Below are 17,190 nucleotides of genomic sequence, written 5' to 3'. Positions count from 1 at the left end.
TTTAGCGCATGAAAATGCGGTTTTTCACCCAAAATTCGACTTTGCGCCCGTGACTCGCAAACTTCACCCACATTTAGGCGACTGTCCTGGGGTACCTCACAACATATTGACGCCCCCCTGGCGTGGAAGTAGGGGAAACGTGTCAATTTTCACAAAATCGTGATTTTCTGAAAATATTTCTAAGTGTCAAGGACACTTTTGGATAATCTTCCCCAGGCTCCTGGAAGCCTCCTCGGTACGCCTCCTGCGGTTTCCCCCTGCCTGGAAGTCTGACACTTGTCTGAAATTTTTAGCGCATGAAAACGCGGTTTTTCACCCAAAATTCGACTTTGCGCCCGTGACTCGCAAACTTCACCCACATTTAGGCGACTGTCCTGGGGTACCTCACAACATATTGACGCCCCCCTGGCGTGGAAGTAGGGGAAACGTGTCAATTTTCACAAAATCGTGATTTTCTGAAAATATTTCTAAGTGTCAAGGACACTTTTGGATAATCTTCCCCAGGCTCCTGGAAGCCTCCTCGGTACGCCTCCTGCGGTTTCCCCCTGCCTGGAAGTCTGACACTTGTCTGAAATTTTTAGCGCATGAAAACGCGGTTTTTCACCCAAAATTCGACTTTGCGCCCGTGACTCGCAAACTTCACCCACATTTAGGCGACTGTCCTGGGGTACCTCACAACATATTGACGCCCCCCTGGCGTGGAAGTAGGGGAAACGTGTCAATTTTCACAAAATCGTGATTTTCTGAAAATATTTCTAAGTGTCAAGGACACTTTTGGAAAATCTTCCCCAGGCTCCTGGAAGCCTCCTCGGTACGCCTCCTGCGGTTTCCCCCTGCCTGGAAGTCTGACACTTGTCTGAAATTTTTAGCGCATGAAAACGCGGTTTTTCACCCAAAATTCGACTTTGCGCCCGTGACTCGCAAACTTCACCCACATTTAGGCGACTGTCCTGGGGTACCTCACAACATATTGACGCCCCCCTGGCGTGGAAGTAGGGGAAACGTGTCAATTTTCACAAAATCGTGATTTTCTGAAAATATTTCTAAGTGTCAAGGACACTTTTGGAAAATCTTCCCCAGGCTCCTGGAAGCCTCCTCGGTACGCCTCCTGCGGTTTCTCCCTGCCTGGAAGTCTGACACTTGTCTGAAATTTTTAGAGTATGAAAACGCGGTTTTTCACCCAAAATTCGACTTTGCGCCCATGACTCGCAAACTTCACCCACATTTGGGCGACTGTCCTGGGGTACCTCACAACATATTGACGCCCCCCTGGCGTGGAAGTAGGGGAAACGTGTCAATTTTCACAAAATCGTGATTTTTTCAAAATATTTCTAAGTGTCAAGGACACTTTTGGAAAATCTTCCCCAGGCTCCTGGAAGCCTCCTCAGTACGCCTCCTGCGGTTTCTCCCTGCCTGGAAGTCTGACACTTGTCTGAAATTTTTAGAGTATGAAAACGCGGTTTTTCACCCAAAATTCGACTTTGCGCCCGTGACTCGCAAACTTCACCCACATTTAGGCGACTGTCCTGGGGTACCTCACAACATATTGACGCCCCCCTGGCGTGGAAGTAGGGGAAACGTGTCAATTTTCACAAAATCGTGATTTTCTGAAAATATTTCTAAGTGTCAAGGACACTTTTGGAAAATCTTCCCCAGGCTCCTGGAAGCCTCCTCGGTACGCCTCCTGCGGTTTCTCCCTGCCTGGAAGTCTGACACTTGTCTGAAATTTTTAGAGTATGAAAACGCGGTTTTTCACCCAAAATTCGACTTTGCGCCCATGACTCGCAAACTTCACCCACATTTGGGCGACTGTCCTGGGGTACCTCACAACATATTGACGCCCCCCTGGCGTGGAAGTAGGGGAAACGTGTCAATTTTCACAAAATCGTGATTTTTTCAAAATATTTCTAAGTGTCAAGGACACTTTTGGAAAATCTTCCCCAGGCTCCTGGAAGCCTCCTCGGTACGCCTCCTGCGGTTTCTCCCTGCCTGGAAGTCTGACACTTGTCTGAAATTTTTAGAGTATGAAAACGCGGTTTTTCACCCAAAATTCGACTTTGCGCCCATGACCCGCAAACTTCACCCACATTTTGGGCGACTGTCCTGGGGTACCTCACAACATATTGACGCCCCCCTGGCGTGGAAGTAGGGGAAACGTGTCAATTTTCACAAAATCGTGATTTTCTGAAAATATTTCTAAGTGTCAAGGACACTTTTGGAAAATCTTCCCCAGGCTCCTGGAAGCCTCCTCGGTACGCCTCCTGCGGTTTCTCCCTGCCTGGAAGTCTGACACTTGTCTGAAATTTTTAGAGTATGAAAACGCGGTTTTTCACCCAAAATTCGACTTTGCGCCCGTGACTCGCAAACTTCACCCACATTTAGGCGACTGTCCTGGGGTACCTCACAACATATTGACGCCCCCCTGGCGTGGAAGTAGGGGAAACGTGTCAATTTTCACAAAATCGTGATTTTTTTCAAAATATTTCTAAGTGTCAAGGACACTTTTGGAAAATCTTCCCCAGGCTCCTGGAAGCCTCCTCGGTACGCCTCCTGCGGTTTTCCCCCGCCTGGAAGTCTGACATTTTTTACAGTGCGAAAATACGGTTTTTCGCTCAAAATTAAACTTTCCGCCCATGGAACGCACACTGTGCCCCCACCTTGGAGAGTCGCTATGGCGTACTCAGGGTGACTATTAAGCCCACAGACAACCTCCACAGGCCGACTATTAAGCCCCCTCCGTCTTCCGCAGGGCCGACTATTAAGCCCTCCACCGACTTCCGCAGGGCCGACTATTAAGCCCCCCTCCGACTATTAAGCCCCCCTACGGAGTCCACTCAGCCAGCGACTGAAACGTGGTGAGCGGGGTGTGCGCATCCCGGCCGCGCCCAAAGTGCTTCGCCGCGGTCATGGCTGTCGCCACCGAAAACGGCAAATGTTTGTTTCGGCCAAGCTGCAAGGATACATCTCGGAACACAAAAACCAAACGGTGGGGACATCCTACAGAGAAACACCGAGCCTGCTCTGGGGGGACAAAGACAGAAGGGCGTCCCGCCTTCCGAGAGCCCTCACCTGGGTGAGGACCCAAGATGTGCCCTTCTGACAGTGATTACCTCCAGAGAACCAGGACCCCCGTGGGAAGGGTCCTGCCAAGCTCGGGTCGCCCAGATTCGCCTCTCTCACTCGGGTCACGCGCCCAGCCAACGTCCGCAGAAGACTTCCGATAAACACCGAGCCTGCTCTGGGGGGACAAAGACAGAAGGGCGTCCGCCTTCCAAGAGCCCTCACCTGGGTGAGGACCCAAGATGTGCCCTTCTGACAGTGATTACCTCCAGAGAACCAGGACCCCCGTGGGAAGGGTCCTGCCAAGCTCGGGTCGCCCAGATTCGCCTCTCTCACTCGGGTCACGCGCCCCAGCCAACGTCCGCAGAAGACTTCCGATAAACACCGAGCCTGCTCTGGGGGGACAAAGACAGAAGGGCGTCCGCCTTCCAAGAGCCCTCACCTGGGTGAGGACCCAAGATGTGCCCTTCTGACAGTGATTACCTCCAGAGAACCAGGACCCCCATGGGAAGGGTCCTGCCAAGCTCGTGGGTCGCCCAGATTCGCCTCTCTCACTCGGGTCACGCGCCCAGCCAACATCCGCAGAAGACTTCCGATAAACACCGAGCCTGCTCTGGGGGGACAAAGACAGAAGGGCGTCCGCCTTCCGAGAGCCCTCACCTGGGTGAGGACCCAAGATGTGCCCTTCTGACAGTGAAAACCTTCAGAGAACCAGGACCCCCGTGGGAAGGGTCCTGCCAAGCTCGGGTCGCCCAGATTCGCCTCTCTCACTCGGGGTCACGCGCCCAGCCAACGTCCGCAGAAGACTTCCGATAAACACCGAGCCTGCTCTGGGGGACAAAGACAGAAGGGCGTCCGCCTTCCGAGAGCCCTCACCTGGGTGAGGACCCAAGATGTGCCCTTCTGACAGTGATTACCTCCAGAGAACCAGGACCCCCCATGGGAAGGGTCCTGCCAAGCTCGGGTCACCCAGATTCGCCTCTCTCACTCGGGTCACGCGCCCAGCCAACGTCGCAGAAGACTTCCGATAAACACCGAGCCTGCTCTGGGGGGACAAAGACAGAAGGGCGTCCGCCTTCCGAGAGCCCTCACCTGGGTGAGGACTCAAGATGTGCCCTTCTGACAGTGATTACCTCCAGAGAACCAGGACCCCCGTGGGAAGGGGTCCTGCCAAGCTCGGGTCGCCCAGATTCGCCTCTCTCACTCGGGTCACGCGCCCAGCCAACGTCCGCAGAAGACTTCCGATAAACACCGAGCCTGCTCTGGGGGGACAAAGACAGAAGGGCGTCCGCCTTCCGAGAGCCCTCACCTGGGTGAGGACCCAAGATGTGCCCTTCTGACAGTGATTACCTCCAGAGAACCAGGACCCCCCGTGGGAAGGGTCCTGCCAAGCTCGGGTCGCCCAGATTCGCCTCTCTCACTCGGGTCACGCGCCCAGCCAACGTCCGCAGAAGACTTCCGATAAACACCGAGCCTGCTCTGGGGGGACAAAGACAGAAGGGCGTCCGCCTTCCGAGAGCCCTCACCTGGGTGAGGACCCAAGATGTGCCCTTCTGACAGTGATTACCTCCAGAGAACCAGGACCCCCCCGTGGGAAGGGTCCTGCCAAGCTCGGGTCACCCCAGATTCGCCTCTCTCACTCGGGTCACGCGCCCAGCCAACGTCCGCAGAAGACTTCCGATAAACACCGAGCCTGCTCTGGGGGGACAAAGACAGAAGGGCGTCCGCCTTCCGAGAGCCCTCACCTGGGTGAGGACTCAAGATGTGCCCTTCTGACAGTGATTACCTCCAGAGAACCAGGACCCCCGTGGGAAGGGTCCTGCCAAGCTCGGGTCACCCAGATTCGCCTCTCTCATTCGGGTCACGCGCCCAGCCAATGTCCACAGCGGATTTCCGACAAATTTTCACTGAAAATTCAACTTTGTGCCCATGAACCAGACACTTTACCCCACACTTGGGTCTCTATCTTGGGGTACTTTACAACATATTGACGACCCATGAGGTTGAAGTAGGGAGAGATTTTTTTTTTTTTACAAAATCGGGATTGTCTCAAAATTTTTCTAAAAATGTCTAAGGAAGTGTCCTTGACATAACACCTGAGATTTTTCCCTTTCTGAATGTATGACACAACAGGATTCGAACCCGAGACGCCAGCTCGGCAAGGCCGCAGCGCTAACAAGTGAGCCACCGTGCTTTGACTGGGATCGATGGATCCAGTTAGTACCCAATCCGTTACAGATATGACTGATCGACAGCCGTGTAGGTGCCACCCCCTGGGGCTGAGTCATCCCCCGTGATGCCGTATAGGCGATTATGGCAGGTGGATCCGGTCAGGTGCCACCCCTGGGGCTGAGTCATCCCCCGTGATGCCGTATAGGTGATTACAGCAGGTGGATCAGGTGAGGGATATATCATCAACCCTACGGATGTTGTAGCGACCGTGGAGGTGCCACCCCCCTGGGCTGACTCAACCCCCGTGGTGACCTATATCAGAGTACGGCAAAACACATCCGGTTAATTTCAATCACCTCAGCTGGCGTCTTTCACCTGCGTGGCTGACTCGCGCGGAGGAAAATCATTTGCCACAGTTCAAGACACAGAGAAACACGGCACTTTAATAAACTATTACGAGACGCTCTGTTTGACTGCGGGAAACCCTTCGCAATGGAGCGGTGAGTAGAAGACATTTGTCGGCCACGTAGAGACACATGAATGTACCTTGTAGTGGAGTTGTACACTTGCTGGCAAGGGTGACCGGTTTTATTGCTTGTGTCTCCCCCGCAGGCACCCACGGACACCACTTACATGCCCCGTGTGCCACAGGGTAACCAAATATATATCCACACATCTGAGAAGGGTATGCCTGAGGTCACACGGTGATTCGGAGATAAAAACCGCCATAGCCTCCGCAAAGTATCAACTTCGCTGTATCGCCAACAAGGGACAACAATCCAATTCAGTGAGCTCAAGCCCCTCCAATCCTTGGAGGAGACTGTAGCCTTCTTAGAAGGTCGCGGCTTTTTGATAGCAAACAAGCCTAGGTTGAGTCACAAATCACACCACTGACCTGTGAAGGGGCCCGCTCAGGTACCAACTGACAATCCGGAGCTCCGCCCAGGCTCCATGCCAGAGCTAGATTCAGATGTGATGGATGTGCCTTTCCTTTTACGGCCGGGAGACAGTCTGGAGGGAGACCCGTGCCCCCCGCCAGAGCTAGATTCAGATGAGATGGATGTGCCTTTCCTTTTACGGCCAGTAGACAGTCGGGAGGGAGACCCATGCCCACGCCAAAGCTAGATTCGGATGAGATGGATGTGCCTTTCCTTTTACGGCCGGTAGACAGTCGGGAGGGAGACCCGTGCCCTGAGCCTGACCACACAGGGAGCATTCTGACCGCATAGGCAATGAGGAGGTCATGGATGGCAGCAATTTAAGTATCCAGAAAAGGGAATGGAAAGACAAAAACCGCACGGCTACCAAGGCCGCCGGATTGTACAAGCGTCACTCATTGAATCACCCCATGTTAAAGGGTTCCACTCGTACCTAACAATTACCCATGGGGTCCCAAACTGTCAACAGGAGGTATCAAACGTAGCAACGGTTTCTATTTTTTGTGAACCCAAAATCTGTAACTCTGGAGTACCTCGTAAAACCAAACCAGGTTAATAATTTTTTTCAACAACTTGGAAAACTCCATCTATCGAGCCAGACCTCCCTCAAATGTTGAAGCATATACGGAGATTTACCATGTATCAGATGAGGGCTACCAAACTGAGACTAGAGAATCCTCAACTTTATAAGGCATGCGAAGTGTTCATGAATTTTACAACAGACCTTCAGAAATCATTGTACAAGGGAGCCTGCCGAGAGTCTGTAAGTAAAAGGTACACCGTTCAAAAGAGCCAATATTCAGCGCATTGTTACCAACCTTGGATGTTGGTTAATTGCCTTTATTTTTCCCCACAGGTACGATCTATTGATGAAGCCATCAAAGTCACCCAAGGACTGCCAGATTATACTGGAGGAGGCAAGGCCAACATTTCTAGCTAGCATCGAGGCTGTGACAGATGGCGGATCAGAAGTAGATCGCCGGGAAGTGGTACTGTACCTCGAGGCCCTTCTGATTCTAAAACATCTCCAAAGACCAGGTGTTGTTCGTAACATGACGGTAAGTCGTCGGGCCCTGTGGGTCAGCGGTATTTGCTGAACCGGTTCAATATTTTTCCACCTTTTTTTTTCACATCGTAGGTTTCAGAGTGGAATGAGAGGATCCATCACACGTACCAAGGAAGACGCAAGACAATTGTGGGTGTGAAGACTCACAAGTGCTCCACCTCTCAGGTAGCAACTTTTGTACTTTCAGAGGAAGAGGAATCGGTAAGCTTTTCTCAAAGCCAGGGAACCCAGGCAACCCCACTCATTGTGGGGAGCAAAACACTCTCTTGTCCCCATGTAAAACCTTTTGGAGGGGTGCCCCAGACTGGAGAGTAACATATATATATTTTTTTTCTTTTTCAGTGGTTCAATGCGTATGCGGAATATGTCAGACGCGTCTTTACCTTGGCCGAAAGATTATCACAAACTTTTTCGTGACGTGTACCGGGAAGGTCATAAAAATCCATCCATGAGACTCAAACGATACCATTCAAGGTAAGGTAGCCACAAGTCAAGTGGACCCACAGCCATAAGTAGCAACCAGTACTAACAATGTGCTTTCCTCCGTAGCTACAACCTCCCAAACATCACCAGCCACCTTGTACGGCGGATTTGCGAGACATGGACTTTGTCACAATACACAGATTGCGAAAAGCGCTTGTTTGCACGCTACTTGGCACATACAAACGATGTGGCCGGAGAGAGTTTACCGGGAGAAGACCCTGACCGATATGTGCCGTGCCCAAGAGCTAGTGTTCAACGCAGGAAATCATGAGGACGCAAAAATTATGTCGCCAGTAATGGCATCAACCAGTGAATTGGATAACGAGGTGGTAGACCTCACGGAAAGTGATACCGAGTCATCCGATTCTACTGAGGAGTATAGTCTCAAGAATATTCGGCTCATCCCAATCAGGAGAACAAAGCCCTTGTGAATATGTCAATTTTATCTGACATTAATAAAATTATTCAAATGTACATTCATCTTTGCCTCTTTGACTTGCCTCACTTTTCTCCCACTTTGGGGACCCTTTCGGGGGTACTCTGCAACATATTGAAGCCCCTCTTGGGTGGGGGGTAAGGGGAAATGTGATTTTTTTTTTCTCAGAAAATTGCCCAAAATTTTCCAAGTGTCAAGGACTCTTCCAGAAAAGCTTCCCCAGGCTTCTGGAAGTGTCCTCGGTACACCTCCAGCGGTTTCCCCCTGCCTGGAAGTCTGACACATGTCTGAAATTTTCAAAGTGTGAAAGTATGGTTTTTTCACACCAAAATTCAACTTTCCGCCCATGAACCACAGACTTCACCCACACTTAGGTCACTGTCTTGGGTACACCTCCAGTGCTATGTCACGGTCATCACTGTTGTCACAAAAAATTGACTTTTGTTTTAGGCCAAGCAATTTGAGGACGGCACGGCAGCCAGCAGCCCGTACGGTACAGGGGTTGATCAGACCCCCGTACGTCCGGTTTGTGGTCTCCGTGCCCCGAAGGGGTTCCCGCTTCTCGCCTGCACCAGGCACGGCAGCCAGCAGACCGTACGGTCCAGGGGTTGGGTCAGACTCCCGGACGTACGGTTGTGGTCTCCGTGCCCCGAAGGGGTTCCCACTTCTCGCCTGCACCAGGCACGGCAGCCAGCAGACCGTACGGTCCAGGGGTGGATCAGACCCCCGTACGTCCGGTTGTGGTCTCCATGCCCCGAAGGGGGGTTCCCGCTTCTCTCGCCTGCACCAGGAACGGCAGCCAGCAGACCGTACGGTCCAGGTGGTGGGTCAGACCCCCGTACGTCCGGTTGTGGTCTCCGTGCCCCGAAGGGGTTCTCGCTTCTCGCCTGCGGCAGGCACAGCAGCCAGCAGACCGTACGGTCCAGGGGTGGGTCAGACCCCCGTACGTCCGGTTGTAGTCTCCGTGCCCCGAAGGGGTTCTCGCTTCTCGCCTGCGGCAGGCACAGCAGCCCGTATGGTCCAGGGGTTGATCAGGCCCCTGTACGTCTGCCCGTGGTCTCCGTGAGTCTTTCGCCCCTATACCCAGGGACCACACCTATGGCCATTTAGCTCAGTTGGTTAGAGCGTGGTGCTAATAACACCAAGGTCGTGGGTTCGATCCCCGTACGGGCCAAGCACATCTACAAACGCCCCTATACCCAGATGACCAATTTGCACATCAGGGTCGCTGCGGACCTCCACCAGAGTTCCTCTGGCTTCGTCCTGCCCAGGCATAGCTCACCATCTTTCGGGTCCTATCGCGCACTCATGCTCCACCTCCCCGACAGAGGCGGGCCGATGGTGCACCCCGCCGTGTCAACCCCCCGGAGCGGGCGGCGGGATCCCACCTCGGCCGGAGCGCCCCGGCCTTCACCTTCATTGCGCCACAGGGTTTCACGTCACAACGGGGGGAGTGACGATGGTAAACCCCATCAGGTGGGCCCAGGGCAGGTGAGTCTGGCCTTGGGGGGACGTAAGGGATAAAGGAGAAGAGACCATCAGGGCACGGAGCCTCAGGCCTCCCTCGTTGTCACCCTTGCGAGGGGACCCCAGCTGCGCCATGGAGGCGATAGATGGAGGGGCAACCCTCAGACAGGCATAGCCCCGGGAGCACCCCGGGGCCGCAAGGTGCGTTCGAAGTGTCGATGATCAATGTGTCCTGCAATTCACACTTAATTCTCGCAGCTAGCTGCGTTCTTCGACGCGCGCGCCGAGTGATCCACCGTTAAGAGTCGCGCTTTCTGGTTTGGGGACACTCGGAGGCGCCCCCCTTTTCACTCTCGTGTCAGCCGGCCGCAAAAGACTGGGATGCTTTGGAGGGTTGTTTTCAATCTCGGCCCTGTTGCCCGGGCGCTCGGCCTCCCCGTCCCTCCCTCTCCAGCGGGGAGGAGAACAAAGGAGGGCTCGAGGCTTCTCAACCTACCGCCCAGACCCACATACCCCGGGGAGGGGTGTGTGAGCGCACAGGAGAATGGTACCCGGGACGGCCTTTCGCGTACGCGGGGGGCTTCTTATTTTTCCTCGGCAGGCAGCGGCAGGGCAAACAATCGTCGGCGCGAGGCCGGGCGTCTTTTTCCTGGGCGACGGAGCGAGAGGGGCTCCCCGCACCCTCCCGACGTCGCCCGCCCGCTGTCCTCACGTGCCCTCACCGTCCCCACCCTGCGGAGCGCCCTGGCGAAGCAGAAAGAGACCTACCACCGCCCCCATCACGTTCGGTACCCTTCGGGGATTTGGCGGGGCGGCTGGCCTCCTGATCTGCACCTCATCGGTATTTTTCACTCGCCCATTAAAGATCCTTCCACAGGTTCATCTAGGGAAACCTTGTTACGACTTTTACTGTCTCTAGATAGTCAAGTTCGATCGTCTTCTCGGCTCTCCACCATGGGTCTTGGCCGAACCCGGCGGGGCCGATCCAAGGACCTCACTAAACCATCCAATCGGTAGTAGCGACGGGCAGTGTGTACAAAGGCCAGGGACTTAATCAATCGAGGGGAGAGAAGCCAGATAGGAAGCCCCGCAGCGGGAAGGGCACCCGGAGGAAGGGAAATCCTCCTCGTCGTCCGTGCCGGCAGGCGGGCATCCCGGGGCGTCACCTTCCGGAGGAAAACAGGAGCCTGAACGGCGAGTGCAGTGCCACTGGGGAGATCGTGCACGCTGTACGGTGCGAGGCGGCCGATGCGGAGGGTGTCTGGAAAAAAACCCACCTTGCACGGAGAGGGCGAGGTGACTGGCCTCCGGAGGACACCACGGCTCCCCTGCCTCGTGACCCACCGCTCCCGGGGCGACACACAGAGTCGCTGCTGGGGAGAGGGGCCAGGGCGGTGGGGGGCCTATGCGGCGCCACCATCTGGCTTAGACCCGGCCTCCCCGATCGGAGGGCATCTGTTGTAAAAACCACCCCTTGCACGGGGAGGGCCGTAGGTGACTGGCCTTCGGAGGACGCCACGGCCACCCTGCCTCGTGACCCACCGCTCCCCGGGGCGACACACAGAGTCGCTGCTGGGGAGAGGGGCCAGGGCGGTGGGGGGCCTATGCGGGGCCTACCGTCTGGCTTAGACCTGCCTCCGCCGCGGGGGGTCCTCGACCCACCGGCGGACGGGCGCGAGGAGTGGGAGAGGGGGGCTGGCCGTCGGGGTCCACCGCGGCTCAGGCGCAGAGCCCGCCAGCGACGCAGAGGTCGCACGGGGGGCGCAGTTGGCCTGGCCGTGTCGGCGTCGCCCTATGGCGTAGTCCCTCGTCCCGGGCTCTTGCCCGTAACCTCAAAGGAGCCCCAACCGAGCGGCGTCTCCCCCCCAAAGCCGTGCCTCCGCTGTTGAGAACAGAAGAAGCCCGGGGCGGCAGTTCGCCGGGTACTCCCCTTCGCCAAAACTCTTTTTGCCCCACTCGTCTCTCCCTTTTCCATCCTCCCTTCTCGCTCTGGGGCGTCCGCTTGGTCTCTCTCTCTCTCTCTCTCTCGCTCTCTCCCTCTCTCGCGCTCCCTTCCGAGCCGCCTCGGAGGACGTCGGACGAGCGGGGAAGGCGACGGCGTTCGGCCGGGCACACCACGCGGTGAGAACCCACTCCGCCTGCCTCCCCACGCATCTGTCGTCCCCCCACTATCGTAGGGGCTCGGGAAAAGACTGGAGAACGCGGAGCTCGGCGGTGGCGTGGAAGCGCCACCCACCGCCGCCCGCTCTCGGCCGATGCCCACCGCGGAGGCCGCCCATCGGACGCTGGGTGGGGGGTCGGCACGGGCCCTCCGCGGGCAAGCTGCGCATCTGGAAGTCAAAGGGCCGCCCTCGGAGAAGATCGTTGTGCTACCCCGCGCGGGGAGCGATTCGGACGACGGGCCCCCACGCCGAGGTGGGTGGGCGCCCCGCCATTCGCCCGCGCGGGTCGTCGGACCCCTGCCGTACCACAGTTCGGGTCAAACTCCCCCTCTGCACGGCAGCCACCGTCCTGCGAACGGGGAGGCGACTGCCGGCGTGCACGCCCAAGGATGCGTGCCTGAATCCCGGGGGGTAAAAGAGGAAGGAGACGCGCCCGCCTTAGACCGACGCGGGCTCCAAAGCCCGGGGGCCGAGCGAGCGGCACCACCTCCCCACCCGGGAGCGCTGAGCCAAATCGATCGGAGGAAGAGCCGGTGGGGGGCATGGTGTGAGAAACCCCACCCGCTGCCATCCTTCCCCCTCGGGGAGACGGGGAAGAAACATGCCCGATAGTCCTGGAGGTCCCTCTCCGACACGCTACTACGGGCGCCCTCGAGACGGAATCCGGGTCACAGTGCGATTCTCTCATAGGTCTCGCCCGGTGGCGTGGAAGCGGGAGACATCCGACACAGAGAAACGCCAAGCCTGCTCTGAGGGGACCGAGTCAGGGGGTGCAATCCGCCCTCCTGGAGCCCTCCTCGGGACGAAGACTCCAGATCTGCCTCCCTTCTGACATCCGTCACCCCTCGGAGAACCAGAACACGCTTGGGGAGGGTCCGTTCAGGCTCAGGCGACCCGGGAAACGCGTCTCTGACTTGGGGCAGACGACCGGCAAGAGTCCCCCTGGAGCCGCGGAAGCCTGGTGTCGACGCGAGGGCGGACTTCCATGCAAACAGGGGGGTACTCGCCAAACCGCCTACCCGACTTGAGGAACCACGAAAACATCGGAAATCAGTCGGGCCCGAGAGGTACCCCTCTCTCCTATATCCTGCAGCTGGTGTGCAAAAGTGGGTATTTGCATGGCGAAACACCGACCCACACTTTAAGGGAGCGAAGCCGAAAAGTGTCCGACTTCCTGGAGCTGTGCGGCGGATCCGGCGGCCAGAAATTCCTCATTCCGGTTCTATTTTTTTTTTTTTCGATTTTGCGAAATTTGGCGGCCAGGCGGCGTAGCTGGGGCCTGGACTAGCCCGAAACACCTGGAGCCGGCGAGCGGAACGAATTTCCCAACGTTCTGCGGCTCCCGGAAGCCAAAAACGCATCGCCGAAAATTTCAAAGTCCCAAGGACTCGTTCTTGAAAATCGATCCGGGGGCCATGGAAGTGTCCTCGGTACAGCTTCAGAGCTTTCCCCCCGCCTGGAAGTCTGAAAGTTCTATGTTTGTTCTAAGTGGAAAATCGCGTTTTTTTCAGTGTTCCACCCCATCAGACCCAAACTTTGCCCACGCTTAGGTCTCTGTCTCGGGGTGCTTTACAACATATTGACGCCCCTTTAGGGTGGAAGTAGGGGAAAGGGGTCATTTTTCACAAAATCGGAAATTTCTCAAAATATTTCTAAGTGTCAAGGACACTTTTGGAAAATCTCCCCAGGCTCCTGGAAGCCTCCTCGGTACGCCTACTGCGGTTTCTCCCTGCCTGGAAGTCTGACACTTGTCTGAAATTTTTAGAGTATGAAAATGCGGTTTTTCACCCCAAAATTCGACTTTGCGCCCATGACTCGCAAACTTCACCCACATTTGGGCGACTGTCCTGGGGTACCTCACAACATATTGACGCCCCCCTGGCGTGGAAGTAGGGGAAACGTGTCAATTTTCACAAAATCGTGATTTTTTTCAAATATTTCTAAGTGTCAAGGACACTTTTGAGAATCTTCCCCAGGCTCCTGGAAGCCTCCTCGGTACGCCTCCTGCGGTTTCTCCTCCCTGCCTGAAGTCTGACACTTGTCTGAAATTTTTAGAGTATGAAAATGCGGTTTTTCACCCAAAATTCGACTTTGCGCCCGTGACTCGCAAACTTCACCCACATTTAGGGCGACTGTCCTGGGTACCTCACAACATATTGACGCCCCCCTGGCGTGGAAGTAGGGGGAAACGTGTCAATTTCACAAAATCGTGATTTTCTGAAAATATTTCTAAGTGTCAAGGACACTTTTGGAAAATCTTCCCCAGGCTCCTGGAAGCCTCCTCGGTACGCCTCCTGCGGTTTCTCCTGCCTGGAAGTCTGACACTTGTCTATTTTTAGAGTATGAAAATGCGGTTTTTCACCCAAAATTCGACTTTGCGCCCATGACCCGCAAACTTCACCCACAGTTAGGTCACTGCCTTGGGGTACCTCACATCATATTGACGCCCCCCTGGCGTGGAAGTAGGGGAAACGTGACAATTTTCACAAAATCGTGATTTTCTGAAAATATTTCTAAGTGTCAAGGACACTTTTGGAAAATCTTCCCCAGGCTCCTGGAAGCCTCCTCGGTACGCCTCCTGCGGTTTCTCCCTGCCTGGAAGTCTGACACTTGTCTGAAATTTTTAGAGTATGAAAACGCGGTTTTTCACCCAAAATTCGACTTTGCGCCCGTGACTCGCAAACTTCACCCACATTTAGGCGACTGTCCTGGGGTACCTCACAACATATTGACGCCCCCCTGGCGTGGAAGTAGGGGAAACGTGACAATTTTCACAAAATCGTGATTTTCTGAAAATATTTCTAAGTGTCAAGGACTCTTTTGGATAATCTTCCCCAGGCTCCTGGAAGCCTCCTCGGTACGCCTCCTGCGGTTTCTCCCTGCCTGGAAGTCTGACACCTGTCTGAAATTTTTAGAGTATGAAAATGCGGTTTTTCACCCAAAATTCGACTTTGCGCCCATGACCCGCAAACTTCACCCACAGTTAGGTCACTGCCTTGGGGTACCTCACATCATATTGACGCCCCCCTGGCGTGGAAGTAGGGGAAACGTGTCAATTTTCACAAAATCGTGATTTTCTGAAAATATTTCTAAGTGTCAAGGACACTTTTGGAAAATCTTCCCCAGGCTCCTGGAAGCCTCCTCGGTACGCCTCCTGCGGTTTCTCCCTGCCTGGAAGTCTGACACTTGTCTGAAATTTTTAGAGTATGAAAATGCGGTTTTTCACCCAAAATTCGACTTTGCGCCCATGACCCGCAAACTTCACCCACAGTTAGGTCACTGCCTTGGGGTACCTCACATCATATTGACGCCCCCCTGGCGTGGAAGTAGGGGAAACGTGACAATTTTCACAAAATCGTGATTTTCTGAAAATATTTCTAAGTGTCAAGGACACTTTTGGAAAATCTTCCCCAGGCTCCTGGAAGCCTCCTCGGTACGCCTCCTGCGGTTTCTCCCTGCCTGGAAGTCTGACACTTGTCTGAAATTTTTAGAGTATGAAAACGCGGTTTTTCACCCAAAATTCGACTTTGCGCCCGTGACTCGCAAACTTCACCCACATTTAGGCGACTGTCCTGGGGTACCTCACAACATATTGACGCCCCCCCTGGCGTGGAAGTAGGGGAAACGTGACAATTTTCACAAAATCGTGATTTTCTGAAAATATTTCTAAGTGTCAAGGACTCTTTTGGATAATCTTCCCCAGGCTCCTGGAAGCCTCCTCGGTACGCCTCCTGCGGTTTCTCCCTGCCTGGAAGTCTGACACCTGTCTGAAATTTTTAGAGTATGAAAATGCGGTTTTTCACCCAAAATTCGACTTTGCGCCCATGACCCGCAAACTTCACCCACAGTTAGGTCACTGCCTTGGGGTACCTCACATCATATTGACGCCCCCCTGGCGTGGAAGTAGGGGAAACGTGTCAATTTTCACAAAATCGTGATTTTCTGAAAATATTTCTAAGTGTCAAGGACTCTTTTGGATAATCTTCCCCAGGCTCCTGGAAGCCTCCTCGGTACGCCTCCTGCGGTTTCTCCCTGCCTGGAAGTCTGACACCTGTCTGAAATTTTTAGAGTATGAAAATGCGGTTTTTCACCCAAAATTCGACTTTGCGCCCGTGACTCGCAAACTTCACCCACATTTAGGCGACTGTCCTGGGGTACCTCACAACATATTGACGCCCCCCTGGCGTGGAAGTAGGGGAAACGTGTCAATTTTCACAAAATCGTGATTTTCTGAAAATATTTCTAAGTGTCAAGGACACTTTTGGAAAATCTTCCCCAGGCTCCTGGAAGCCTCCTCGGTACGCCTCCTGCGGTTTCCCCCTGCCTGGAAGTCTGACACTTGTCTGAAATTTTTAGCGCATGAAAACGCGGTTTTTCACCCAAAATTCGACTTTGCGCCCATGACTCGCAAACTTCACCCACATTTAGGCGACTGTCCTGGGGTACCTCACAACATATTGACGCCCCCCTGGCGTGGAAGTAGGGGAAACGTGTCAATTTTCACAAAATCGTGATTTTCTGAAAATATTTCTAAGTGTCAAGGACACTTTTGGAAAATCTTCCCCAGGCTCCTGGAAGCCTCCTCGGTACGCCTCCGGCGGTTTCTCCCTGCCTGGAAGTCTGACACTTGTCTGAAATTTTTAGAGTATGAAAATGCGGTTTTTCACCCAAAATTCGACTTTGCGCCCATGACTCGCAAACTTCACCCACATTTGGGCGACTGTCCTGGGGTACCTCACAACATATTGACGCCCCCCTGGCGTGGAAGTAGGGGAAACGTGTCAATTTTCACAAAATCGTGATTTTCTCAAAATATTTCTAAGTGTCAAGGACACTTTTGGAAAATCTTCCCCAGGCTCCTGGAAGCCTCCTCGGTACGCCTCCGGCGGTTTCTCCCTGCCTGGAAGTCTGACACTTGTCTGAAATTTTTAGAGTATGAAAATGCGGTTTTTCACCCAAAATTCGACTTTGCGCCCATGACTCGCAAACTTCACCCACATTTGGGCGACTGTCCTGGGGTACCTCACAACATATTGACGCCCCCCTGGCGTGGAAGTAGGGGAAACGTGTCAATTTTCACAAAATCGTGATTTTCTCAAAATATTTCTAAGTGTCAAGGACACTTTTGGAAAATCTTCCCCAGGCTCCTGGAAGCCTCCTCGGTACGCCTCCGGCGGTTTCTCCCTGCCTGGAAGTCTGACACTTGTCTGAAATTTTTAGCGCATGAAAACGCGGTTTTTCACCCAAAATTTGACTTTGCGCCCGTGACTCGCAAACTTCACCCACATTTAGGCGACTGTCCTGGGGTACCTCACAACATATTGACGCCCCCCTGGCGTGGAAGTAGGGGAAACGTGTCAATTTTCACAAAATCGTGATTTTCTCAAAATATTTCTAAGTGTCAAG

At 54.3% G+C, this 17,190-nt stretch overlaps 1 non-coding gene across 1 annotated transcript; it reads right to left on the bottom strand.

Annotated features, from left to right (window-relative positions):
- Nucleotides 1–9,777: 9,777 nt before the first annotated feature.
- LOC138653140 (5.8S ribosomal RNA) lies at nt 9,778–9,929 on the bottom strand. The gene has a single exon (XR_011315766.1). It is a non-coding gene; the product is annotated as a 5.8S ribosomal RNA (ribosomal RNA).
- Between the last annotated feature and the right edge of the window lie 7,261 nt (nt 9,930–17,190).

This window comes from Ranitomeya imitator, unplaced genomic scaffold (genome assembly GCF_032444005.1).
Source record: "Ranitomeya imitator isolate aRanImi1 unplaced genomic scaffold, aRanImi1.pri SCAFFOLD_1188, whole genome shotgun sequence".
Lineage (NCBI taxonomy): Eukaryota > Metazoa > Chordata > Amphibia > Anura > Dendrobatidae > Ranitomeya > Ranitomeya imitator.
The sequence above is the reverse complement of the archived record's forward strand: the minus strand, read 5'-3'. Positions and strand labels throughout refer to the sequence as shown.